Genomic DNA, 27,016 nt, shown 5'->3' with positions numbered 1-27,016 from the left:
ATAAATCTTCAAGGTTTTTCAATAACATAAATGATTGCTTTGTGGATAGATGGGATTATAATCTCTCCTCCCCCCATTCTTGCTTTGAGTAGCATAAAGGGACATATTTGTGTATCACATTCATCTAACAGATTCCAAGGGAAAGAATTTGTTCTTATAGGAAGAACAAATAGGTTTTATACTAGCAGGAATGTTGGCTGTATTTTAAAATAAAACTATATTCGCACCTCACACTGTGGTGTGAGTCACTCTGAGTTTCTGTATCACATGGCTTACATGGGAAAGAAGGGATCATTTAAAGTCTACAGTGTTAATGGAGGTGGTTAATGTGCCACTTAAAAATCACTTGAAACTGCAATTTCTTTAAAAATTAATTTCTGGAACACAAGCAATGTAATCTCTCATGGAGGAATTCTAAAGCTGTAGTTTGTGGTTCCCTCTGGCACATGAACGGTTGTGCTTCTGGCACTTGATTAGACTTTCTCCTGTGATATTCATGTATGTGCCTCATTTACATGACAGTTACACAGGTGATAAGAGAAGGAATGTAGATCACTTGGCAAAGAGCAGCAGTGTGTGACCTGTCTGAACAATTCATATGAACCGCAGTTTATTCACTGCCTGTCTGGGGATTTACCAGGAGACAGGGCAGGTCTGTGTGAAAGTTGTTCTGGCTCAAAGACTTATAGGCTGGGTATCAAGGATTTGCAGTAGGCTTCATTCAGTGTAGGTTTGGAAATTGCAGTTAGTATAAGTGGAGAAATATTTCATGAAATATATGAATTTGTGACATTGCATCCATATCTGGTTTGGAACTTGGTCAAAGTTTCTGGATTTTGGGACTCAACACTTCTTTGGCTGATGACTTCAGTACTGAAGAATTTTGCCTATTAATCTCAAATTATTTTAAAAAATGTCTTTCTAAAATTATTTAGGGCAATGAATTACTTACAAGCTGGAGGAAGGCTAGAATGGTAAGCAGTGGAGTTTGGACTCTGGTCTTCAGGAGAGCAGAATTCTGTTTGTATATTGCTAGACAGAATCACCTGGGAAGCCGCCATAATGTGGAAAGGTCCCTCACTATGGCAGGCTAATTTTTAAGGAAAACATACTAAGCGCTCAGAAACAAACTATCCTCTTGTGCAGGTAGACTAAAATTCAGCAGAGGACCTTCTTGCCTAAAAAGTAGACTTATAATGAAGTAAAAATCAAAGAAGGAGTATTCAAGAAGTAGTAATCAGTGATTCTGTGCCCAGTTAGTGTTTGATAATAAGCAAAATTACCCAGGGATCCATAACAAGGACTATACTGTTCAATTTCTTCATTAATGACCTGAATGATGAGATAGCAAGTTTGCAGATGCTACTAATCTGGGGAGGAGGGTGGGTGGCAGGCATGCTGAACTTTCAGTCTGGATAGATCTTGAGAAAATTGAGAATTCGGCCAACAGAAATCGTCTGAAGTTTAATAAAGAGAAGTGAAAAGTTTCACACCTGGGATTGAGTAGTCCTGTGTGTCAGTATGTGCTGTCAGGAACCCTGCCAGAAGAACATGGGTGTTACAGTAGATGCCAAATTGACTATCGCTCAACTGAATGTTTTCCTTACAAATGAGATGAACTGCATACTTGACAGCTCTAGGGGAAGTGTGACCAGCAGATCCAGGGAAGTCATACATTTTCTTGACATTGAGGAAGCCACAGACCCTGAGCTCAGGAAGGATGTGGAGAAACTGAAGGGTCCAGTGGAGGGCTGCAGAGAGGTCAGCACATGAGCCCACAAAAAATGAGGAGAGGTTAGGGAGCTGAAATTGTTTAGTTTTGCAAAAAGGAGTGTAAAGGGAGATTTAATAGCAGCCTACAACTACTTGAAGGGCAGTTACAAAGATGCTGCAGCTAGAATGTTCTTGGTACTGGCAGATTACTCAGAGAAGGTGAGAAAGCCAAAGACTGCAGCATAGGAGGTCCAAGCTGGACATTAAGATAAACCATTTCATTAGAAGGGTAGTATAGCACTGGAACAGTTTACCCAGAGAAGTTGTGAATCTTCATCCTTGGAAATTTTCAAGACTCAACTGGGCGAAGCCATGACTGATCTTGTGTTGGCTATAGTCCTGCTGTAAGATGGAGATAGGACTAGAGAACTCCAGAGGTATTTTCCTACCAAGATTTCTATGATTCTTTCCATGAGCTTCTAATTATTTTGAGGTGAAGCACGTAGGGAATACCTAAGATTCAGTTTTTGTTAATCTTAAAATCCAGACCTCCAGATACATTATATAGAGGACACAGATATTTGGAGGAGGGCTCTGAGATAGTGAGTCATATTAAATTCTTATTAAAGTATTAAATACAGCTTAAATTTTAGATAGCATCCCCTCATCCCTGTAGTATCTGGTCATTCTTACATGGTGACTTCTGATTTAACATTTCTCTAATGGCATCAGTAACGACAGTTTTGCAGTTTGGAGGAAGAGGAAGAATCAGCTGTTGCTAATTTGTTAGAATCTGTTGTTGCTGAAATCTGATTTCACTCTCATGAAAACAGACACAAGGGTTGCATATATGGCACTGTGTCTTACCCAAAACTTCATTGCCAAAAGTTGCATGAATTAAATTCTGTTGGGACTTGAAGACAGGCTAACACAAGTTGTAGTTTTGCTAGTCTCAATGCTGAGCACAGGGCTCTGTGTAGAGATTTCATTTCACTCATCTTGATTTCAGTATACCTGGCCTCTGACTGGAAAAAAATACAATGGAAAAACTTAGGTGTTCAAGGGCTCCCTGTCTCTTTATTTTAAACATTCTCTTTAAGCTGCCATCTCTACATTTAAATCAAGATCTTCTGAAACAGATCTGATCTGAGCCTTCCTTAGGCTTCTTCCAAATCTTGCTTACTTACCTAGTAGCTCGGATTACTGTTTGTCTCATTTGGGTTTTCTCCAAAGGACAGCAGTAGCAGAGGCTGGAGACCTTTCCTGGGATGTGAGCAGTCCTGTGACTGCCAATCCATTTTGCTACTTCTGCTCCATCTCTCCTCATGTGCGTTCAAAGATCAGAGCTATTATTTTGGGTTCTTCATGCTGGGCAGTTTATGAGTAATGTTTTATGTGGTTGCACATAAATCCAAACCCACTATGTATTATCTTTTCAGGAGATAATCCTTTATCAGCCAATGTGGAAGTGCTCAGACAACCATCACCTCTCTAAAACATGACAAAGAGCACAACATCAAGGAGTGCTATCATGCTGCTATGATTTGAGGGATGATGTGCTATAACAAATGCATATTCTTCCTGATTGATATGAAAGATATAAAAGCAGTCTGCTTTTAAAGACCATGTTGGTGAATTAATTTCAGGAAGAAATATTATCCTTGAAATGACCTTTCCTATGTCTGAAAGAATATAGTTTCAAATGTAACTATAGATGTGTCTGAATGCAACCACATTCTGAGAATGAAGTGTGATTATTCCCCAACACTGATGTTCTCACCAGTGCCTGTTCACTGTGCAATGAACCTTTCAACAGATGCAATTAGAATAAAGGCTTTTGGGAGTACTGAGCACCTTGGACTGGATCTGCAGCAGAGGTCAAACTTCACTTCCTTCATCAGGAAGGATGGGAAAGTGATGATTTAGTTCATGTTTGAGCAAGGAATGAAAAAGATATCCAAGCATCAGCTTGTCCCCATGTGATTTACAGCAACTTGAAGTTAAGACAATCACCTTAGAGCTTAAGGGAAATTCTGGTACCCAGTGCTGGTACAGCAGTTCTGCCACTCCTAACCTTTACAGAGCCAGCTCTGGATGTAGGCAGAACTTAGTTTTGCTGACCCCAGGAAGAGAACAAATTAACAAACCAGTTCAACTTCTCATTGGCAGCAGTATGGCTCCTATACCAGTCTCCCAAAACAGACCCAGGTACCAACTCAAATGTACTCTTTGGCCCCCAGTAATGGTCCCACTTTTTGTGTGCCTTGCCCTTGCCAATACTATTTGGCAAAAGGGTGGCATCCTGCTAGCTGGTGGGAGGGGAAATAAAAAGAAGAATGATTGGGCACCTTATTCCGTCTTCACCTCTGGAGCAGGTTACTCTCTGCTCAGTCTCTCCCTGGACTAGAGCACAGCCTGATGCAGACAGATAGCTGTCCACGCTTCGTCTCATCAACTGATTAGAAATGATGGTGTCAGAAGAAGCTGCTCCTTCACTGAGTTAATGTTAGGCAGGCACATAGCCATTACGTTACATTACATGTCAGCGTTGCTGACATATTGAGACTCGTTGCTGCTGTGTGCTTGGCAGTACACTTAAGAATGTGGCTTCACCACTTGGGTGTTGGCTTTGGCTGTACCTGATGCCTGGCTTGGTCCTCTGCTCCCATGCTGTCAAATGGCTGGGTATGTAACATGCAGCTGTAAATTCATCAGTATTCTAGCTGAAGTGCAGAAGTTCTCATGGACAAGGTGTATCACATATTCAGCCTATTTACACTACTGTAGTATCATAAAGTACATAGAAACCATTTCATGCCTGCTTTCTTTAGGAGGTTAGAAAAAGCTTGTTGTAATGCCCATACACAATTACTGCGATAAGGTACTTCTCCTTTTGGGGTGAAAGCAGTCATAATCTTGTTATTTTAAAAATATGATACTAAATTGTGATACAATCAATAGATAAGTAACTTCCATGACAAGCAGAAAACAATCTTTACACAGAGGACTATCCCAAAGAAAATAATAATGCATCATATAAGTAGAAACAGAATGGAAGATGACCAAAGAACAAGATCAGAACATAGAGGTAATGACTTATAACCTGTAGATCGATGAAGAAGGACGTTTATATGCTTAATAAGCAGCAGACACCCATGAAAGGATCATAAAGGCTAGATCTAGATATTATGATTCAACAGGATGAAACTTCACCTATTATAATCTGTCAAAGGCTCAGGAAGTGTAGTGCCTCCATGACTGTTTGTGATCATAACACTCCTGCTGTTCCCTTTGACCTTTTCTGCCAGAAAGGTTCACAGTCTTTCTCTTCTCAGGGTACAAAGGCTCACACTCCTCTTTAAAGCCCAGGAGGCTGTGCTTCTCACCTGTGAATGTCTCTTTAGTCCCTGACCTCTTTCTCAGAATTTTTTCCTCTCCAAGAAGGAGACAGGAACCATATTCTTTTCCAGCTCATAGACTTTTGTATCGAACAGGAAGGACTGGGCTTTCCTATCATTTATGACTTCTCTGAGTGCTTCCATACAATGACTGTTTATCAGGATTCATCCCCTCTTTCATCTTCTGCTGCCCACCACAGCATGAATTATTGCTGTGCATGCTCTCTTCCAACCCTTTTTCGTGCCATTTGAACAATCAAGAAGATATTGCACATGGATAATCTTTCACTCAAATATTTTACTGAGAATGGCACATGTCAATTAATTAAATCTGTTCATGAATCTGAAACTATCTATGAATACTTTAACAACTTTTAAAATGGTGGAATATTGTGGATGTTTTGACATGTTTTAAATTAACAGATTAGTTTATCATTTCAAAATAACAGTGCAAAGAAATAAATTACCTTCTGGAATGAGCTTGCTTTATGCTGTGCTCAAAAATTCATTTTGAAGAGAAGGTATTTATTTGTGGTTTCTTTTTTTTGTTTGTTTTTAATCTGTAGTGAGAAAACAGAGGGAAATACTCTGAGAGGAACCAAAATAAACTTCTCTTCTTCCTTCACTCCTCCATGCGTTAGTTGGGCTAGCTACCAAAAAGAGTTACTGTTACAGCTCTGTTTGGGTTTCATGTTAGTGGTCAGCCTGAAGGTGGTTTAAGTGAATCTTGTTTACTTCCCATTGTATAAGTCTTAAGAAGACACAGAAAATCAGTTAGTTACTGCTTCTTAGCTGAGATGCAGCAACTTTCAGCGGAAGAAAGATCATTTTTTGAAACACTAACTCATCTTTTTTGTGATTGTGAGCATTGCTTTCAGTTATTTATACCAGAATTACCTAAGGAAGTGCAGCTGTGCCCTTCTTCTTATGTATGCAGTCTAAATCAAATCCTTTGTGTCTATTTTATCTTCCTAATTTTTACATTTTTTTCCTGCTAGACATGGAAATAATGGAAGCCCTAGGCTTTCTGAATATATCCCAGTAGGAAGTGTGTTAAAAGAACTAAAAAAGAAGCTAATTATGAAAGCTGTAACAAGTAGTATGATTTTATATTTAGAAGCCACCTTTTTATTTTTGAGCATCTGATTTTTCCTGTTGAGCTCTTTCATCTGACTGAAAGGTTTTAATTATATGGCAAATTCTTTTAGAGTCCTTGGACAGATAGTAAATGGAAGACTATTAAAACTGCTTTTTAGGTTCAGAACTCCTACTCTTCTAAAACTTTGAATATGACTCTGTAAAGAAATTCATTTGCTCCTATTTTCAGAGATTTGTGTGATTCTCTTATTATTGGCCATTTACATGACCTGCCATCTACTGTTGCTTCTAAAGTGGCTTACTTGTCCTCAAGGCATCTGGCTGTGTGCTGGGCTGAGAGATTGCATGAATCGTACTTTGGAAGCCTGCTTTCAGCAGGGTAATTTATTGTTTGTTAGGATGGAATTTCAAGATATGTTATCTTTGCTTATCTTCCTTTCAGATGTACTCTGCCACAAGGGAACAAATCACAAATCGAAGTGACTCCAGTGTTTATATTCTGAATGGCATCTATTTATGCAATCTCACAGTTCCCTAATGATTAAGTAAGTTAGTGGGGAAGTGAAACTATTTAAACCAGAACAGAATGTTTCTCTTTTAATATGGGGGCTCTGCCTGTCTTCTCTGTCCATAGGGTGGGGCATGCTCTAAAAGTAGGCCAAATCTGTTCTCCTGTTGAGCCTGCTTAGGCATCCTGGCATGATGAAGGTACTGATTTTTTAACACTGCATCTTTTGTACAGGTCAGAGGTAATAGGATCTCTTCTCTGCAAAGACCTTATGGATGCTGCTGTGTGACTTGTCACTCAGGCTTCATTGACAAGAAGAAGATCTGTTTGAGTTAAGCCATCTACCACATTTCTAGCAGCTTAAAGAGAAGTTTTTGCTACATCGCTGTGACAGAGATTTGATTCACCTGTATGTATTCGCTCCATTTAAAAAAAACCTTCAGATGAACATGTCCACTGTTCAGGGAAGTAGATTGTTAACATAAAGATATTTCCTGTTGACTTAATGGACCCCATACATATTGAAATACCCACATTTGAATACAGATTTATAGTTATTGGTTACAGAGTTTGATTTCAATTGCATGTGGGTGTTGCCGTGTCAATATGGCTGACATTGGGATGCTTGCACTAATTCACTTGCCATTTTCTGAGAGATTAATTCAGCCAGAGACTGTGTTAGTCTTGGCAGGAATATCCATAACCTCTGCTGGCTTGGGCAAATGTTTAAGGAGATTGCATGCTGACAGGTTCCTGATGTCAGTGCCTCTAGTCCATAGGCCTCTACAGGGAAGTGGTCCAGAGAGAAGCGCTGCTGTTGAGGAAGAAGTGGATGAATCTGATACAATATTTAGGGAGTTTTTTCCAGTACTTCCTGATTTGGATGTCCTTGGGACTTCTGAGAACAGTATAGTTGCAAATTTGGTAAAAGATCAGCTCAGTGGTTGTCATAAGAAATTAGATGGTCAAAAATCAAGAAAATTGGATAGCAAATATACAAGCTAGGCAGCCAAGATAGAAAGCAGAGGGAGATTATGTTAACATTGACTTTGGTTCTGCTGTTTTACATGATGTCTGTACAATAAAGTTACATAGTATTGCTTGTTTGCTGTATGTCTTACAATATGCTTCATTTAAGGTAGAGAAGACCGCATCTGAATAACTGTACAGCAGTATGGCAGATGAATTTCAGTACCAATAAGGGCAGTTAATGCTTTTGGTTTGAAATAAAGAAAGAATCTCTCTAGGGATGCATAGTAATTGACTCCGATAAGTTGTTATGATTCATGGAGAAAAGATCTCAGTTATCGCAGCTGGTGCTCTAAAATCATCAATGTAATGCTCAGAGAACTTCAAAAAGGCCTCACATTAGAGATCATTAGGGAAGAAGTAGAAAACAAAACACTACTATCAGTATGCCTCTGAATAAATACATGGTACTTTCACAGGAATGAATCTGTGCAATTGAACTGTTAATGGTAAAAAATATGTGACTAGGAACCTACCACAATTCCTCTCTGGGCATCCACTAGCCTTTTTATCAACATCATTTTCAGACTCTTGTTTAGTGTCACCCCCCTGCAGCAATCATAATACAACAGGGATAATGTACATGTATTTGGAGTGTTGAATGAAGCTTCACAGTTTCACAAGAGAGAAACTGTTCTGTAGAGACACAGAAGCCAAATAGATATTGGCTACCTCTGACTGCTACAGGAGCCTGGCTGACTAATTTCAGAGTAGCAAGTTGTCTGGTTTGGCTGTTGGTGGCTGTAGACGCAATGTAACTTTTGAAGTGGATTATGAACCTCTAAAATATATTGATTTTAATCGTGTAGTGCTCATAAGTAGTCAAACCTAGGGTGTTTGCAAAAAACTTTTGCAGAAAATTTTTCCATGGTTAATGCTGAGACCACTTGCACAGACCAACATGATTGTAGGTAAAGATTTGCTTGTTGATGCTTCTATTAAAGGAAATTTCTGTTTGCTAAAAAGCATTTATAAATATTGCCTGTGACAAGAGTAGCTTTGAGACTGGGACCTGCCTAATTTGTTCATTCAGAAAAAAATGGGGAAGTTGACTTGAGGCAGTCTGTTTTGTAAGAGACCCCAGAATCAGACCGAAGCTTTGGGGTTTCCCTCAGACACTCCTATCTAGGGGCTGACCTGTTCTTTCAGGCTTTCTTCTTCCAAGAAAGACTGAGGATAGAGTCCACAGCAGCAGGAGCTGCTAGTCTTGGGAGGAAAGACCGAGACTTAGTGACTGTTGATAGGTTTCTTAATCAGATACTGAAGCCCCACCACAGACATTCACTTCCCTTGTATGATAGTCCTACGGTGAACTTCCCAAAATAGTTATCTTACAGCTCATTTATTTATTCTACTTAAAAATAGTCTTTATTGTGTCTTGATACTATTCTAAGCAGATTGTAAAAGTAATTTTAACGTAGTGAACGGGATTTAAAATTTAACTTCCCAATATCTCCCTTATACCACATGTCCTGCCCTTACACTGAAGGAATTTACATTAATATATGACCTCTACTTCCAAATTTCGTTCACAGATTCCTCCATTCCTTTATAAAATTTTGGGAAGGCCTCTCTTGCAGTACATTGTAAAGCTCAATATGTCCAAAGACAAGGTTGCCCATGTATGGATCAGACAAAAGATTCACCTTGTCAAGTATCCTGCCAGTGATGAAGGTCAGTAGCTGAGACATTGTAAGACCTCTATCAAGTTGTCTGCAGCGCTAAACAGACCACCCTGAAGAGCACTCTGCACCTTAGCTTCTTCCTGAGCACAAAACCACACAAGTTCTTCCTGAATTCAGCCTCAGCCCAGACTGCCTGTAAATTATAGCCCTTCCAACAGGAGTGGCCAGGGACTTTCGTGGAAGGACCCTGTGTCACTGGACTATCTGATGTTGTCACCTCCAGGACAGGTAGCCACTGCATTGAGCATCAGACACATATAGGGCAAGTAAGGAAACCCTAGAAGTACTATAGAGAATATTCTCAAATTCCCTCTCCATTGTTGCCATGTCATGACATACCCTGCAACAGACAATTGACAGCAGCAGCTAGTTTGGCTCTGAGGCCGTATGTGGGGCTGGCTGTTCCTCACAGCAGAGTGGTTGTAGCTGCATGATCCAAGGTGGCAAAACTCATTAATCTTGCAGCATAAAATGCCCACATGCCACCATCTTCATTGCTGTACCAGAGACAGATGGCATCAGCAGCCGCAGTGGCTGCAGCTGCCAGCACATCCTGCAAGGAGGCAGGCAGACACGCACCGCCAGCATGTTATCAAGGATAAACACAGGTAAGCAGAATTTATCTGTGTCTAACTTAGCAATGTAGAGTTTACAGCTTTCCCTGTACATCAGGCATGTGAGCTTACCTCCTTTGTGCACCACCAAGCTGTGGAAGTTGTGGGCTGGTTTAAGTGTTAAAACCACCATCTTCCATTATATTCAGAATACAGGTGGCAGCTGTCCCAGCTGACAGGGCACAGGGGCCAAGCACTTGTAGTGGGAAGCATCTGTTAATATGTAAGACAGGTCAGACAAAATCTTTGCAGATGAAAGCTATGTACAAATTTCAAATCATTATTCTGATCATAAGGAGACTCTCTGTGTAGATATTCTAGCAGCAAGAAAAGCTTCTAAATTGCTTATTCTTTTTGCTTGTGTTGTTAATAAACTGTAGGAGCACTACCATGGGCTACTGAGTGGAAAAGAGGCAACATTGGTATTTTTAAATAGATTTTCACAATTGAATAAGATATGATTATGGAGGGCTTGTTCTATTTACAGGTATCAACATCTGTTATCCTGTCTAGCCTGTCAGCCGTGGTCTATAGTTTTTCTTTTTCCAAATAGATGACCTTTCCAGAAATAAGACGAAGAAACACTCTGAGAGCCTCTATGTAGACAATAAAGAGCTTTTGATTATAAACCATGAGACTGATATTCACAGTCATTAAGTGTTGATTGAAATATAAGGTTCTAGAAATCCTGAACATGTAAGGACCCAAATGGCATATTAATTAGATGGCAAATGCCACGGGAATGTTTCTGGGGTGGAGCATTTTCCCTCATGACAGACTGCTTCTCTATTGCAAACAAAGCTATCCCCATGATCCTCTGGTCAATACTGACCACTTGAAAGGTCCTTAGAAATCACCAAGCTGGCTGCAGACACAGCACCTCTGCATATGAGGTGATGATGAAGGAGAGGACAAGTTGAAGCAAATCCAGCCCCCCGGTCTATGAGGTTGGGTGTTGATGGAGCAGAAGCATTACTGGTAACCAGAAGCTCTTCCACTGGTTGCTTGGGCAAAGCTGCATGCTGCTGCCAAGGGGTCAGTGCCTCCATCGCAGAAGTGCTACCTGCCATTTCCATTACTACCCTCTGAGAAACTGCACTGTCAAAGGGGTAGATTTCCCTTGCTTTTGTCAAGGCTGATATGGAGGATTTTGTACCAAATTTCTATTCTCTGTTTTCTGTCTTCACACCCTCTGTAAACCCCATCTCCTCCAACCTGGCACACACATTTAGCAACATTAGACAAAAAGGGAAATGGTAAATACTTACATGCACCAGCCCAACGCAAGATGTCTTGCAAGAACAGGCTTGCAACACTATCGGCAATTTCAGGGGCACACTTCTTGTGGAAAGACTTACAAAAGGCCCCCTTGCAGGTTGTCCTTTGCTAATGTATTACAGTGATGCAGAGCCCTGTAATTAATCTTGGCTGTGAAGGCGTTGATCGCTGATTACAGTTCCTTGCTGAAAATGGACAGCCTGCCAACTTCAGATCCCTCACAGTTTGCAGTAGGCTTACTGCTGTAGTTGCAAATCATCAGTATTCCTCTCAAGCCTCTGCCTTTTCTAGTAGGAAATGTCCCGGGATAGATGATGGAGAAATCCTGATTAAAAAGCAACAAAAAAAGTTTTTTTTATTTTTTAAAGACCTTAAATCCCATAAATGGATACCTACTGGTAATGTTTCCATTATTCAACTTCATCTCAGAAGTTAACTCTTGGAAGTTAAAGTGGTTTGGAAGGCTTGTGTCTTTTTCATAATATTTCAATATTCAGGAGATGTAAGAGGATTATTATATGATGGAAAGATCATGTTACTGTAGTTGGGAAAAGCAAGATATGTGCCTACGGTGTGCAGCACCACAGTGTACACAAGGCACAGGAGGAGGGAAAGGTGTCCCAGAGGGATGCCACAGGCAGCAGATATTTCTACCAACACTGCATGTGTTTACAATTGAGTTTTTCACCTTGTGTTGGACTTTATACTGTTACAAAGGCACTGTCTAATTCTTAACTGGCAGCTTGTGTAGGCTTTGGCTCACCTTGATAGATCTGTTGATTCAACAATCTGTTATTTCTATACTGTGTTGTCTGTCACCCATTAATTATGAGAAAATTAATTTCTACATCTAACCAAAAGATTTCATTGCACTATCATAAAACACAGAATCATTCATTAAACTAAATTATACAGGTCCTCATGAGTCAAAAGTCACAAATACAGAGATTTATAGAAAGCACAGATAAAGCCTTTTGTCAATAGGGACCCATAAAATTAGTCAGGCACAATATACTCCCTGCATATTAGAGAAAGTCTCTTCCTCCCAGGCACCTCCACGCTATTAAAAAAAATTAGGCACTATACAAAGTAGTAAGAAAGCATATCTGGTGAGTCAGGCCAGGATGGCAGAGCAGCCTTGTGTCCCCTTGTTGTAGTGCTGCCGATGCATGTTTCGACCATGCACACCGATAGAGCACACATGTCTCAGCCCACTTTGGGAAGCGTTTGTTGCTTGCCTTGCAGAGGCTGTGCAGAGCCTGGCTTGAGCAGCCTTGCCTGGTGTCTGCCTGCTGGTGGCCCCTGCCAGCTCTTTGTGGCCTTCAGCTTGCTCCATGCACGCAGTGCATCCCTAAGGGCTTAGCAGCCTAAGGAATATGCTCCTCCATCTTTTTGTGGACTTCCTCTTGGTTTCCTACCTTCCTTGCACACAGACACATACATGCCAAGAAGATCCTTCCCTTAGTTTCTACACTTGCAAGAGCTCACAGTTACATCTCTACCCATGTGCATGCACAGGGATGGATAGGAAGCCATGGGAGAAACCATGAAGAGTCTAGGCCAGCGATATGTTGGGAGGGATGGGCATGCTGAGGTACGAGGGTGAGTGATCTGTGGTAGCTGAGCACTCTTCCTCCTCTCTGACGATCATGTAGGAAAACCACTGAGAAAGTGTGTGAGGATAGAGAAGGATGGCAGCTGCCTAGTGTGAGCTCATTCCTCATCTAGCTTGTACAGCACAATTCTTCATGCTGGGTCTAAATATTTTTACTCCATTGAGGAATCAGGTGGTAAAATGGCAATGATACTTTTTCTTCTCAAAAGATAAAAGAACCCAGGAATTGACACATTTAAAATAGAAACTGTTAGAAAAAGCACCAAGATTGCAAATTCAGATTCTTGATAACTAGGAAGTACCAGAATTGCAGAAAAATTCTCTACAACCTCATGGATATTCTTTATATTGTACCTTTACTTCCTCATTGTGCATCATTTCCTCATAGGACCTTTACGAGACTGACTGTGGTGGCAGGGTATATTCTAAGGATGAACTCGGGTTGTGCAGTGAAGGGGACTGTTATTAATTATCCCTGTCTCCTACATTACAGAACCAAAAAGGTCTGTACTGATCGAAGGAGGATATTTCAGAATAGGAAGGACTGATCTCAGAATTAAATCTTTGAACATTGCCCTGTAGAACTGGGTTTGGACACTGAGTTCCTGCAGTTCTCTACTGCAGGAATCATTTGAAATAATTTTTCATCCCGAAGTGGTCATTAACCGTGTGATCTTCATTTCTGAGTTTCCATGTGAATTGCTAGGGCTTGATTTGCAGAAGTACTAAGCTTTCAGAGCCATGACTGATGCTGGTAGGAGTTGTGTTTTAAATACGTGAAGTACTCAGAAGTTCAAGTTATTTTGAAAGATCAGGTACAAGCCTTTCAAACTGTGCATCCACAATTAATGGGTGCTTTCAAATTTAATCTCACATTGGTGCTCTTTCCCTACAATACCAGTGATTCCACTCCTCCATCTTGAACTGGCTTGCTGTACAGATTAATGTTGGTGCAGCACCCTAACAATACAGTAAAAGAAATTCCATGAAAAAAGAATATTTTGTAACCATATGAGGTTTTGAATAATGTACTGTAAATAAGACATGGGTCCCCCAATCAGCAAGTAAATAGCCACTGGATTAATAAATAAAATGCTGTTTAGTAAAGCAAAACATTTAGAATTCTTTTTTAGTTTTCATAAAACTGAATTTGCTTATAGACTTCATTATCAAAATGGAAAACCAAGAATCATGATGGAAGTCCATGTGCTTTGGGATCCATCTTATCTAACCTTGGCTGTCACATCAGCATTTACATCTGAGTTGGTTATACAGTGTCTTTCTCTAGTGAGCAGCAAAAAATATGCACTTGGGGAATGCAGTTCATGCAATCTATTCTATACATTTACATTTGAATGAGTGAGCCATATTCTGGAAATGCCTATTTCCCTCAATTAGGTAAAGTGGGAGACTGCATGACGAGCTCATCTGTAAATATTTAAAGCTGGTGAGATGCACCTCCCCCCTTTTTTATGTATATCAACTCTCCTCTCTCTCTCTCTCTCATACACAGAAGCCCTTTATATTAGAAAATTTAGGACCTAAAATCCAACATACAAAAAATTTAGGTATGTGGGGATTATGATGGCTTGAGCATCTTTAATTCACCTGTTTTACATCAGTGCATTGTGATAGTCTTTAGTTACAGGATCACATCCTTTTTTCCCACCAGGTGCCTTCTTCACTCCTTGCACAATTAATGAACTCTCATTCAGTGACTGAGAAAGGGAACAGACATTATATGGAATAGTCAGAATCCTTTATAACTTGGCACTGTGCAACATTTTGATAATTAAAACAAAAGCAATGTGGTACACAGAAAATTATTTTTTAAAATCTGTTGACAGGTCTCAAAATACACTTGTAAACAGTGAGGCCTCATTAAGGGTGTGTATCCTTAAGGCCACACTGAGGTCAGTTCTTGGCCTTTACATTTTTATTAATGATATGGAAGAAATGAGAGAATCCTTACTGATTAAAGTGTACATGTGACACATGAAGAGGGTACACTGAAACAAATGAGTTGATAAGCTGCTGCAAGCAAATGACATGTGAATCAATTCAGATAATTGTAATTCAACAATATTCAGGAATTATAGAGATAATGAGAAACTATCTTGGGAACAGTAACTGAAATGATTGGGGCATCATGTCATTCAGCTGGAGATCAGCTCCTTGTGCATTATGCAAGGGGAATAACAGCAAAACAAAAAACCAGTCCTGGGATAAATGAGCAAAATAACACCAAAAAGGGTTAGAAAGGTTATGCAACATGCCACTGGCAAGTCTTCTTCTGAGATGCTCTGCACAGTACTAGCGCTCACAGCTTAAAAAGGAATAAATTGGATCTCTGGTTCAGAGATGAACCAGGAGAAAGATTAAAGAATTGGAAAACCCGCCTTAGTGGAAAACTGAAGTTCAGTCTGTTTACCTTAACGAAAAGGATAAAGTGTGCCTTGATCACAGTTTCTAATTACCTCTAGGAGGAATAGAAATTTGATAATTGAGGGCTCTTCAGTCTCAAAAGCGCAAACATAACAAGATCAAGTGCCTGGAAGTTGAAAATAGAGACATTCAGAAATATAAATTACATGTATTAGTATTATGAAAATTAATCACATCAATAATTTAACAAAAATAATGATAGGTTCTTCGTACTGCAAATATTTAAATTGAGATTTTCTATCTTTCAGAAAGGATGTTCTAGTTAAATGAAAACTAATTCAGGGAAGAACTGACCTGTGCTACAGTGGAGGTCAAAGTAAACTATCATTTCTGAGTTTAGGATGTAGGACTGTGGATTAGCTAATTAAACATCATTCATTTTAACTACAGAGTTAGGATGTTTCTGATAACCTCCCTCTCATGCTGTATAGCCCCAGGGCCCACAGCAAACAGAGGTGTGTCTGTAGAGCTCCAGCTCCCTTTGATCATTCAGGAACTTGGGACAAAGGAAAAGAGTGACCAGTTTAAAAGACAGTTTAGGAAAAATATCTAAAGGTCATAGGATATGTGCTCTCCTGTTTTCTAAAATAACTCATAAGAATTCTTGAGTGAAAATTTAAAAAAAAAAATTTGAAATAGAAAATATCTCTCTTTGTCTGATCTGTGGGGATAATTTCCTTCCTCTAGCAGGGTTCCTGTTTTCAGTAGCTTGATTAAGGAACAATATCTTATGTGATGAAATGATCCCGGCCACATTTGCATATGAATGCTAGATGATATGGCATAGAAACTGATTAGGCCTCATCTGTCTCACATGCCTGGAGATTAATGCTAATAGCACTTAATACATTAAGATTCAGATTAAATTTGACCAGAGAAAATGAAGTGAAAAAGAACTTTGCTAAACTTTTTGGAACTTCACAGGTTCTTTTCTCTTTCACTTTGGATAGGAAAGTTTCTTCACCTCAGCTATTGCTAGTGTACACATTCTTAGAAATAATAATCCTCTAATCACATACACAGTCTAGAAATGACATGAGGAAGATAACAGTGTTTATGATGTGGAGGTCTGTGAACATGTCTCTGACTTTTCCATTCTTATGTTTAGATAAGGCAGGCAGTAGGAGTGAGGGTACTTGCTTTCAACAAACTTTTCATTTTCATGAACACAAGAGAAAGAAAGCTATAATTTTCAAGACTTGACAAGGAATGTGGAGGAGTTACATTAAATCTTTGATATTGTGATCATTTGTTTCTGATTTAAAGTCTCAATATTTTGCTTATACTAGAACGATCCTAGCAGCTGATCCTGAGATGCTTACAGTGGTATGTACTATATGCCATCAGGATGCCCCGAGAGTTTGCTGTTTGGAAGTTCACTGGACAGACTTCAGAAGAAAGAGCTCAAGTCGTGAATAAAGTCAAAATAGAAACAGGTATAGATTAAGATTCATCAAATAAATTGAATTGCACATGGCTCATTAGTGACCAAACTTTACCTCTGCAGCCTGCCCCATGGTGAGGACAACCTGTCTTCACTGAAATGAGTAGCTCCTCTGTGACCTCTGAGGCTCACCACCTGAAGTCCGATCTTGTATAAAAGACCTGGCAGCCACTGGCAAATTAAACTTGGGTTGAGGTCAAAACACTGGATCTCATCACTCCTGAATACTCTGGCAGTTGAGGTACATGCCTCGCATTCATCCCTCTCTCTGAATGAGCTGAAATCCTGGATGCAAACATCTTACATGTCAAAAGCTCAGATACAGACAAAATTCAGCTGCTCATTAATTCTGAGATTTTCTCATTTTCTATCAGAGATGATTTTTGCATCACTGCATACATGTACCATGTGTAACGCTCCAGTGCAGAAATGCATTGGTCTCATCAGGGTTCTCCCACAAAGTTAATACAGACTGTGGGAAAAGGTTATTTACATTTTAACTAATGCATGCCTAGCCACTGTTGATGCAGTGAAGAAGAAAATGCCTGAAATATCTTTAAATAAAGCATTGGTTTCTTTGTGAAACAGAAAGCACTGACAATATCTTTATAGCAGCAATTGGGTTATTTTCAGCATAGAAGTGCGTGTTATTTGTTTATTCAGCTTCTGCAAACCATAACAGCTATAATGGTGTTTTCAGTTTTATTTACTTTTGAAGATTTTGGGGTTTTTTCATTTTATTAAACCTCGGTTATTTTTCAATAAAAATGCAGTGTCCTATGTTAAAGTAACAGGAATTAATATGGTACGCACATAATATGATAAAATACCCTTTTAATACCATAAAAGGTAACAAGGATAGAAGCAAGTGTCTTTTATGACCCTTTTTTTCATTTTGAAGTATTACCCAGACAAGGCATTTTATAACAAAAATGAGGGTTTGATCTTGTAATGTCACCAGTTGCCAAAAAGTACAAGTTCTTGCTGCACTTACAGTGTTATAGAAGGGCAGCACTCCCTCAAACACTTGTCTCTTCTTTTGAAACTCATCTGGTGCTCTTTTGGCCATGAAATAATTTACAAATACTCCTCTGGAGCACGGAAACTCTTTCAAGACCACCATTCCTACCCAGTAGTCTTTCTGTGGCTACCCACTGACAGCCTACGGGCTGGCCAGATGAATAGAGCAAAGCCCTCTTGTACTGGCTGCTGGTGCTTTGTTCCACAATACCACGCTCCCACTTGGACCACCACTGTGTTGTTGCTCTGTTAGCAGATTATACAAGCAAAGGTTCTGAGTAGACTTCCCCTTGCTTGCTCACTTTCATAAACAGGATGGCAGAGAAACGGAAAAAAGCTGTTACTGTATAAGTTTGTGACTGGAGTTTTGGATATGCAGCTGATGTGCTACCTGCCATGTGACAGAAACGCACTACATCTGTATTTCCTGATGTCAGCTTAGTTCTGACAATACTGTCTCCCTTCTGGGCCTACAACAGTATATTTTAATTTCATTTTATAATTTGAATTTTGTGCTGCATTAAGCAGTAAGTCAGTATGTGATAACATACTGACAGGATAACATGTGATAACATGACAGGAATATTTTATAGTACTTTTACATCATAAAAAGATGAATGAAACAGTGATGCCTGATATACCTCATAAATCCTCATGAATCCAGGTAAAGTGAAGAGGAATTAACAAAATAATCAAAACTGAAAATCCCCCTTCAAGGAGAGCTGCAGTCATGCAAAGGGAGACGTGGCAAACAGTCCATAAAAACTGCCAAAGCAGGATTTGGAGTGGGACTCACACACCTAAACATAGGAGATGGTATGTGGGTATCGAAGCTCCCAGCAGAGTCTGTGAGATCCAGCCAACACATGAGCATCTAGTGCCCCTGAAAGGGTGTGAGCGCACCTGAGTGGCCACCAGTGTAAGAGTTGGTCAGAAGATCAGCATTGTCTCAACATTGTCATCAGGGACATGGATAGTAAGGTACCCAACAACGGCCTGTTTGGAAGACAGTTGCCAATCGCTGGAGTGGAATGTGGTGCAAAGGCTCCTAAATGCAGATCTGTGTGGCACAGTGAGTGCTGTGCTGTTCTCCTGAGTACTGAACCGTGTGGTACAGGCAGTGCAGTGCTGTTCTTCGGTGCCTGAGCCGTATAGTACAAAGAGTACTATTGTTCGGTAACTGGGCCTAGCCGGAGCTGTTAGAGATAGCTACTGTCAGAAAAGATGGATCGAACTGTTGCCATAACATCGATGAAGAAATCATGAACTTTAGACGAACTTTCCTTCGTTATAATACCAAAACACACCTCCTGGTTGAAGGCTACCTGCCTCCAAGACTGACCACGCCTCGGACACTCCCCCCTGTGCATGCATGATAACCTTGCTCGAGAAGGGCGGAGATATGATAATTGAATTCTGAGAAGGCCGGAGACCCCTGAGACAGAGGTGGAGCAAGGTGTGTTACTAAGCATAAAAGATGACTTCTTGGCCACGAAAACTTGAAGCTTCCCCACCAAGGATCATGACGATCGACGACGCAGCATCAGCTGGACCCGGGACCGTTAGGACGTCTTGAGATCAGTGGTGATAGCTATAACTTCTCTTCCTTCTCTCTCTAAACTTAACTTTACTTTTCTCCTTTCTTTCACCCATCTTTAACTATCGCATGCCGCTTCACAGGCAACACAATAAAGTTTTACTATTTGATTACTGCTATCCCCTTTGGTGTTGGTCACCTTAATTTTGCACTTTTGAGATCATAGCAAATGAACCATCACGAGTCCACCAAGTGGACCATGACAACCAGCAGATACCCTGCAGCAGCATAGGTCTTGTGTAGGTTGTGCCTTAGATTTACAAGGCCTAAGCACTTGTCTCAGAAACCTCCGGGCATCTCAAACAGCAGGTGATGGCTCTGCATGGGCAGCAGAGTCGAGCCCCAGGCAGGGCTGAATCACCTTCTGGCCTCCACTGACGAGATCCTCATGGAGTATGTTGGACATTTTAAGACCTTTAAGTTAACATTTACATTTGTATGCCGTAACTGAAGGCTAATTCTACTTCCAGGTTCCTGTAGTGTGATGGGCAAAAATAAGAGACCTCACTGAAGTAAGCTTCACAATAATATAGGTTCTCTCCTCTACTTAAATACACTCAAATTTGAGGGCTCTGCTCATCAGCATTAAATTGCTATTCATAGTCCTAATGATATTGCTGGGAGATACAGGAGCTCTGAGGCTGTGGTGCCTCTCCCTCAAATGCTACCTTTTAGGACTACTACAAATAGAGAACCATGTACAACTCTTTGCTGAGGCCAGTGAGTACATGTGTACAGCAGTCACTAGATTTTGCTCCTGCTGAGTAGGAATTCATCTAGGAATTCAATAGGAATTCATCTAGGGATTTAAATATGAAGAAGAACAAGCTTTGTCCTGTGAGATGACTTTCACAAAGTCAGGCTTGGAAAATGACAACAACTTGTGTAAAGCTGTTCTCTGTGACCGGGTTTGTCTTCTGCACATTGGCTCCTCGGTTTCTGCTGTTGCACACTGAAGCCCCATCCAGGAAGCTGAATTCGTGCAGTACCTGGGAGAGTGGTGTAGCCAGGTGAGATCTGGTGTCTGGTTCATCCTGGCCAGTGGTTCATTTCCCTTAGCAAAGAGGCACTCGCTCCCTGAGGAATTTCATATGGTTGTCTGAGGAAAAGACAGCTTACATTTGGGGAGAAAACTGTGCTTGTTCTAGTCACTGAATTCAAGAAAATGTCAATCACAGCATGTCACGTATGGAAGGGAAATGCCTTCAGAAATAGTAATTGCCTTGAAATGGACTGAAGTAAAAAACCCTGTCTTTTCTCTTTGTTCTGCAAATCCTGCATCACACACAGGATGCAAACCTTTCATATTTATTTGGACAATGTACAGGACACTAACATTTGGAAATACTCTGGGTGAGTGTGCAGCCCTGATCCACAGCCCTGGTAGATGAGGGGCCCATTAGCCTCTCTGCTGTCAAGCTGTGGCTGAACACAGTCCTGGTGTGAGCTATGTTGCTCCCTTTGTCTCGCAGCAATACTCAACATTTTGCAGTGCCTCATGCCATGGCACTGCCACGGTCCCTGAAGGCTCCTTTATGATCTGCATCCTTCTTTTGTATCATGAAGGGTTGGAGAAGAAGTAGAGATCTTAGCATGAAACTAAGAAGTTCACTTTTTTTCTGTGTGATTTGCCTAAAACTGTAGCATAACACTGTAGACCAATGACTGAGTAACGAAGCTGAAGCAATAATTCTCAAAGCTTAATGGCAGTGCATGAACTCAGATGTCCTCAAATGGCTAGCAGCAATGATGCAGGCTCACAGTCAGTATATTTCTCTGAAGTCTGAGAAGGGTTGAGCATTCAGAAATGTATCATGTTTAACTCAGACACAGCATTTTCTACATTTTCCTGAGAACTTGAGTTTTGGGGTGAACTAGTAGTGACTGACAGGAGATCTGTTCATATTTTTATATAAGTGTTTTTGTACACTTGTATATAACTCTTATATACACTATATAACTAACTGCAGCTCTAATCAAATGAGAATACTCCACTGAGGGTTCTGAAATAAACATATATATATAAAAAATTTGGGAAAGACAGTTTCTGGTAGATAGATAACAAGAAATGAGAAGGTTTCACAATAGAAATGCAGACAGTGTGTTTCTGTGTGCCACCTTTCCATGACCCTTCTTTCTCTTTCCTCATGTTCTTCTCTCCTCCCCCTCACTGTCAAGGAAAGTAATTTGGACAAGCAATAGCAGGGACTTGCAACTTGTCAGGGCTAATGAAGGAAATCCAAACAAGAAAACTTGCTCACTTTTTCCAACTCCATCAACTATTTAAAAAAACATAAGGTCTCTCCCTGAAAAACCTGCTTAAATGACAAGGAGCAATTTAAAAAATATGTAGCATACCCTATGAATAAAACATGTCATGTGGTAAAACTGGAACTCAATTATGTTTGTGTATGCTATGTTCTGTCTCTCATCATAGCTACTGTGGCATTTAAGGGATGCTACCCTGCCTCATAAAAGTCCTTCTGATGTCTTCAGTGTCTACTGCCTACCTCTGTTGTTTCTGGCATTTGAATGACACACAGAGAGGACTGGAATCATCTCTTTGCAGGAGGCTGGAAATACACAGCCATTTATGAGAGATTCCCACCTGTCTTGCACCATCAACTCTCAGTGGTCTCATCCTTTTCTCCCAGAGGCAAAATTATCTGAGCAAAGCAATGGAACTTCTTGGAAACTTCAAGAGTCATGCAGAATCAGAAAAAAAAAAAAAGTTTTGTTTATTTTCACATTTGCATCTTTAAGCTCAAGCAAGTCTCATAGTGAACTGAGCAAAATTACCCTTCTACACACTTCAGGGTAATAATTTTTTTCTTTGCTGGAAGGGATATGAGAACTTACCTGCATACCTAAGGTATTTGTGTGAATCAGTTTCAATAGCAATTATGTAAATTATGGTGGTATAATGAAATAGCCCAAATCATCTGTTGTTAAAGCAGCAAGTTTTTGGTCTCATAAAAGTAAAATAGCAATTTCTGGCTTGTTTTAACTCTGCACTATGCTGGAAATGAACTATGAATTAAAAGTTTACTCACCACCAACAAACTGAGCTCTTAAGGGGGTGATGTTAAAAAGACCTGGCTTCAGGCCATGAGTTACATGCTCCTTCCATAAGCCCTATGATTGACTGGGGGAATAGACCTCAGAGCCAGAGCCCTGAGTACACTAAAACTAGTTTACGTGGATCTAGACACAAAAAGTGGCCTCAGAATATTCATCCTTATCGATTGAACATTTTGTATTCACTAGGAAGCAAAACAAATTAATTAGGTGTACATCAGGCAAAGGTGGTGTCTAATGAAAAGCAGCAAAAATCCCTCTAAGATAATTCCTGTGTCAAAGGTATGTGACAGAAACAGGATCAACATTTTTTATGAATGCAGACAAGAGCAGATAAGAGCCACATACTTCCTCAGCCTGACTTTCTCTCCCCCATCTTCTCCAGCAGGTCCTCCCCAATCCCCCCCTGGTGTGCTTCTCCGGTGCCGGTGAGCGCTTGCGAAGAGGCACAGGGATTCACAGCAAGACCTGCTCCACACACTTGCCACATAGCCTCATGCTAGCCTCTCATGTCACCCTCTCTGAGACACCCCCTTCCTTATGCCTGTGTCATGAAGTGGATCTGCATGGTGGGGACTGTCCATAGCTACATGATAATGATGATGAAGGAAAACTTGCTTGCGGGAAATTTGTAACCATATTAGATGTGGAATTAGCTGCTTGTAGGTAATGGAGCTGTTCCTTTAACAAGCACCAAATACAAATAGGATGTAACTTGCACAACATGTCCCACTCCTCTTAATAGTAACATAGCTATTGGGAAGGGGGAACAAAAATAGCAAGCTTGATCCATACCTTTACATGTAAGAAAGCCACAGCTGATGTGCTGGGGATTATACCTGGAAAAGCAGGCTGGTATCTGCCTCGAAATCTTCAGTGACCTACTTAAAGGCTTCAAGTACCAAAGGCCTCAACTACTGGAGACTGACACACATCCTTATCAGCCCCCGTCCCTTGTTTGAGAAACACTGTTTTAGACAATGCAGGCATGGATGATACACCACCCTTTTCAACTGGAGGATAAAAAAATTCTCGCCTGCCTTCAAGAAACAGGTACTGATCCTTATAGTACACCCAAGAAGTCAGAGAAGAATACATGGTAGAGAGGAAAGACAAGTAATGATAGTCTGGGGACATAATGGAAATGTAGTGATTCATAGATGCAGCTTTCCTTAGAACAAACCAGAACACTGTATAGATTTCCCCATCTTTTTTAAATAGTTCTGTTGAATTTCATTATTCCCAGAGCAGTAGAAAATGTGGATTCTGAAATTCAATAGTAAATAAAATCAGGAAAATTGAGGTTATAATTCTGTGACCTCACTGCACTTTGGCATCTCATTATGCATTTCAAAACCGTACAGAAAAAGATGCATACAAAAATGTGTGCAAAAAGAAAGGGAAAAAATTAAACAAAGAAACACATACCACAAAAGAAGCAGCATAGTATTTTGTGTAGGCTACATGAAGCATTAAGCATCATACATTGCTGTAATCATTTTCAGAATTCAGCTTTAAATGGGTCAGAAATATAATTAGGGAATGAAGTGGGAAAATTCATGGCAGTTAACACATTTGATTTCTACTGGCTTGAAGCATGGACTACCTGCTTTCCTAAAATTTAGGATTCAGTCTCCAGCTTTCTGTTCAGCTGACTCCCTTTTTCTTCACAGTATCTAGTGATGGTGCTGTTCATAACATCAGCTGTGTATTCATACAGCAGCAGCTCCTTTTCATTAAGAGCATTGACCAAAAGCTGATACTAATTCCCATAAGTAGATTTTAAATATGGTAGGTCTGGGCTTGACTGAAATTCATCATGAGGGTGGACTGCTGAAGGGGTTGCTTGTTGTATTTGGTTTCTTTGGCAAGGTTTTGGCAGTGGGGGGCTGCAGAAGTGGCTTCTGTAAGAAGTCACCAGGAGCTGCCCCCATGTTGGACAGAGCCAGCGGCAGCCAGCTCTGCAACAGACCCACTGCTGTCCAAAGCTGAGCCCGTCAACAATGTTGGTAGCACCTCTGTGATTACATATTCAAGAAAGGGTGAAAAATGTTGAGCAGCAGCTATGATGGAGAGTGAGAAAACCATGAGAGAAACAACTCTGCAAATGGCAAGGTCAGTGAAGAAGGAGGGGGAGGAGGTGCTACAGGCGCTGGAGCAGAGATTCCCCTGCAGCCCGTGGTGAAGACCATGGTGAGGCAGGCTGTGCCCCTGCAGCCTATGGAGGACCCCACACCAGAGCCGGTAGATATGCCCTGGAGGAAGCTGGCAGGACCTGTGACTCCATGGAGGGAGGAGCCCACACTGGAGCAGGTTTGCTGGCAGGATCTGTGGCCCTGTGGGGGATCCACACCAGAGCAGTCTGTTCCTGAAGGACTGCACCCCATGGAAGGGACCCACGCTGGAGCTGTTCTTGAAGAACTACCGACTGCAGGAAGGGCCCAAGCTGGAGTATCTCATGCAGGACTGTATCTGGTGGGAGGGACCCCATGCTGGAGCAGCAGACACCATGTGTTACGAACCGGTATTGACCCCCATTCCCCATTCCCCTGCACTGCTGGTGTGGAGGAGGTAATCAGGAGTGAAGTTGAGTCTGGGAAGAAGGGAGGGGTGGGGTGAAGGTGTTTTTAGATTTATTTTTATTTTTCAGTATCCTACTCTGTCATTAACTGGCAATAAATTAAATTTATCTTCCCCAAGTCAAGTCTGTTTTGCCCATGACAGTAATTGGTGAGCGATCTCACTGTCCATATCTCGACCTGTGAGCTTTTCATCATATTTTCTCCCCCATCCTGCTGAGGAGGAGGAGTGAGAAAGTGGCTTGGTGGGCACCTGGTGGCCAGACAAGGTTAACCCACCATGCCTGTAGAGCCTTTCTCCCCTCATTTTACCATTATCATAGTCTGTGCAGGGCACATCCTGAATGGTGTGCAAGGGAGCACAGTGCCCTACACCCATGTTCTCAGCCATAGCCTTGCTGAAGCTAGCCCTGCCACAGTTTCCAGAGAGTCACAAAGGTATGGAACCACTAGCCACCACCCTAGGCAACAATTAAAGCTGTAAGTTAGAGGAACATGGTAGTCATGGGCAATACCCTCATGGTAATATCTGGAAGCTGTGTAGGGGGTGAAGTTAATGAAAATTTTGCCTTTGTGAAGTTGGGAGGATTTGGTTCCCAGGGGCTCATTTGCCATTTTAAATGTAGGCAAATCTGAGGCTGGTCTAATTTCAAGATATTATCGAGCTCTTGCCTCCATTTGGCCTTATGCCTAAGTTATTTTAACAAAATTTGAAAAAAATTTTTTTTTTCAAATATTGGTGATATGAAATAATATTTTGTAACCTGATTGAGCATAAGTACCATCCTCCAAAAAAAAGAGAAAATATAAAAAAGTATGATATGTTGACTCATTCCCTTGCTTTTTTTCATATTTCAATGGGAACAATGCAGCAGAAAACACTGCATGGCCTGATCAAGCGTACCAGAGCCTGATCAGAAGGGTTTGTTGAAGTATTTGTTAATGGTCACTTTACTGCATTGCAAAATGCCTGAAATCTGGACATACTTAACTGCCACAATACTCCTCAACATATACTGAGATCACTGGGCAGACTAACCTGTCATTTATTACAGATGCAGTAAAGCTGCTACATGTAAAATCTTTTTGTTCTCGTGTAGCTCATTTACATTGAAATTGCCTTTCAACACCACACCATTGGTTATATTTATGTCATCCATTGACAGGCAAAATATTATTTGGGGAAAACAGATGCCTGGCAACATAGTGAAAACACCACCTCATGACAGAAAATTAAAATTTTTTGCATCTATGGTTGTATGATAAATGTGTGATGTTCAGGGAGACTGTGAGAAGGACAGGGCAAAATTAAATTTCCATCAAAGGTCTTTAAGTCCTGCCTTGTCTACCTCCCCAGCCTTTGAAAATGTCAGATCCATGTGGAGTATTATCTGTTGTGAAGAGGAATCATTCCTGCTGGTAGTGGTACTTTTAAAGAGATGGGACTAAATGCATCACCACTGCTAAGAAGGAAATTTCCACTGACGTCAGAGAGAGTGGGAAGAAAAGGAGAGGCCCCTTAGAATATTGTGCAGGAAGAACTGAACTTCCTCTATGCATCCCAGCGAAGAAGAAGTCAGGTGAAAATGCCAGGAAGCCTGCATGGATGAACAAGGAGCTCCTGGACAAGCTGAAACACAAAAAGAAAATCTACAGAGAGTGGAAGCAAGGACAGGTAGACTAGGAGGAAGACAGAGAAATTGTCTGAGCAGCCAGGGATCAGGTTAGGAAGGGCAAAGCCCTGATATAATTAAATCTGGCCATGGATGCAAGAACAACAAGAAAAGCTTCTATAGGTACATCTGTAATAAAAGGAAGACTAAGGAAAAGGTGGGGCCTCTCTGAAAGGAAACAGGAGACCTGGTTACCCAGGATACAGAGAAGGCTGAGGTACTCAATGACTTTTTTGCCTCAG

This window comes from Strix uralensis, chromosome 5 (assembly GCF_047716275.1).
Source record: "Strix uralensis isolate ZFMK-TIS-50842 chromosome 5, bStrUra1, whole genome shotgun sequence".
In the NCBI taxonomy this organism is placed as follows: Eukaryota; Metazoa; Chordata; class Aves; order Strigiformes; family Strigidae; genus Strix; species Strix uralensis.
This window is presented reverse-complemented; position numbering follows the sequence as displayed.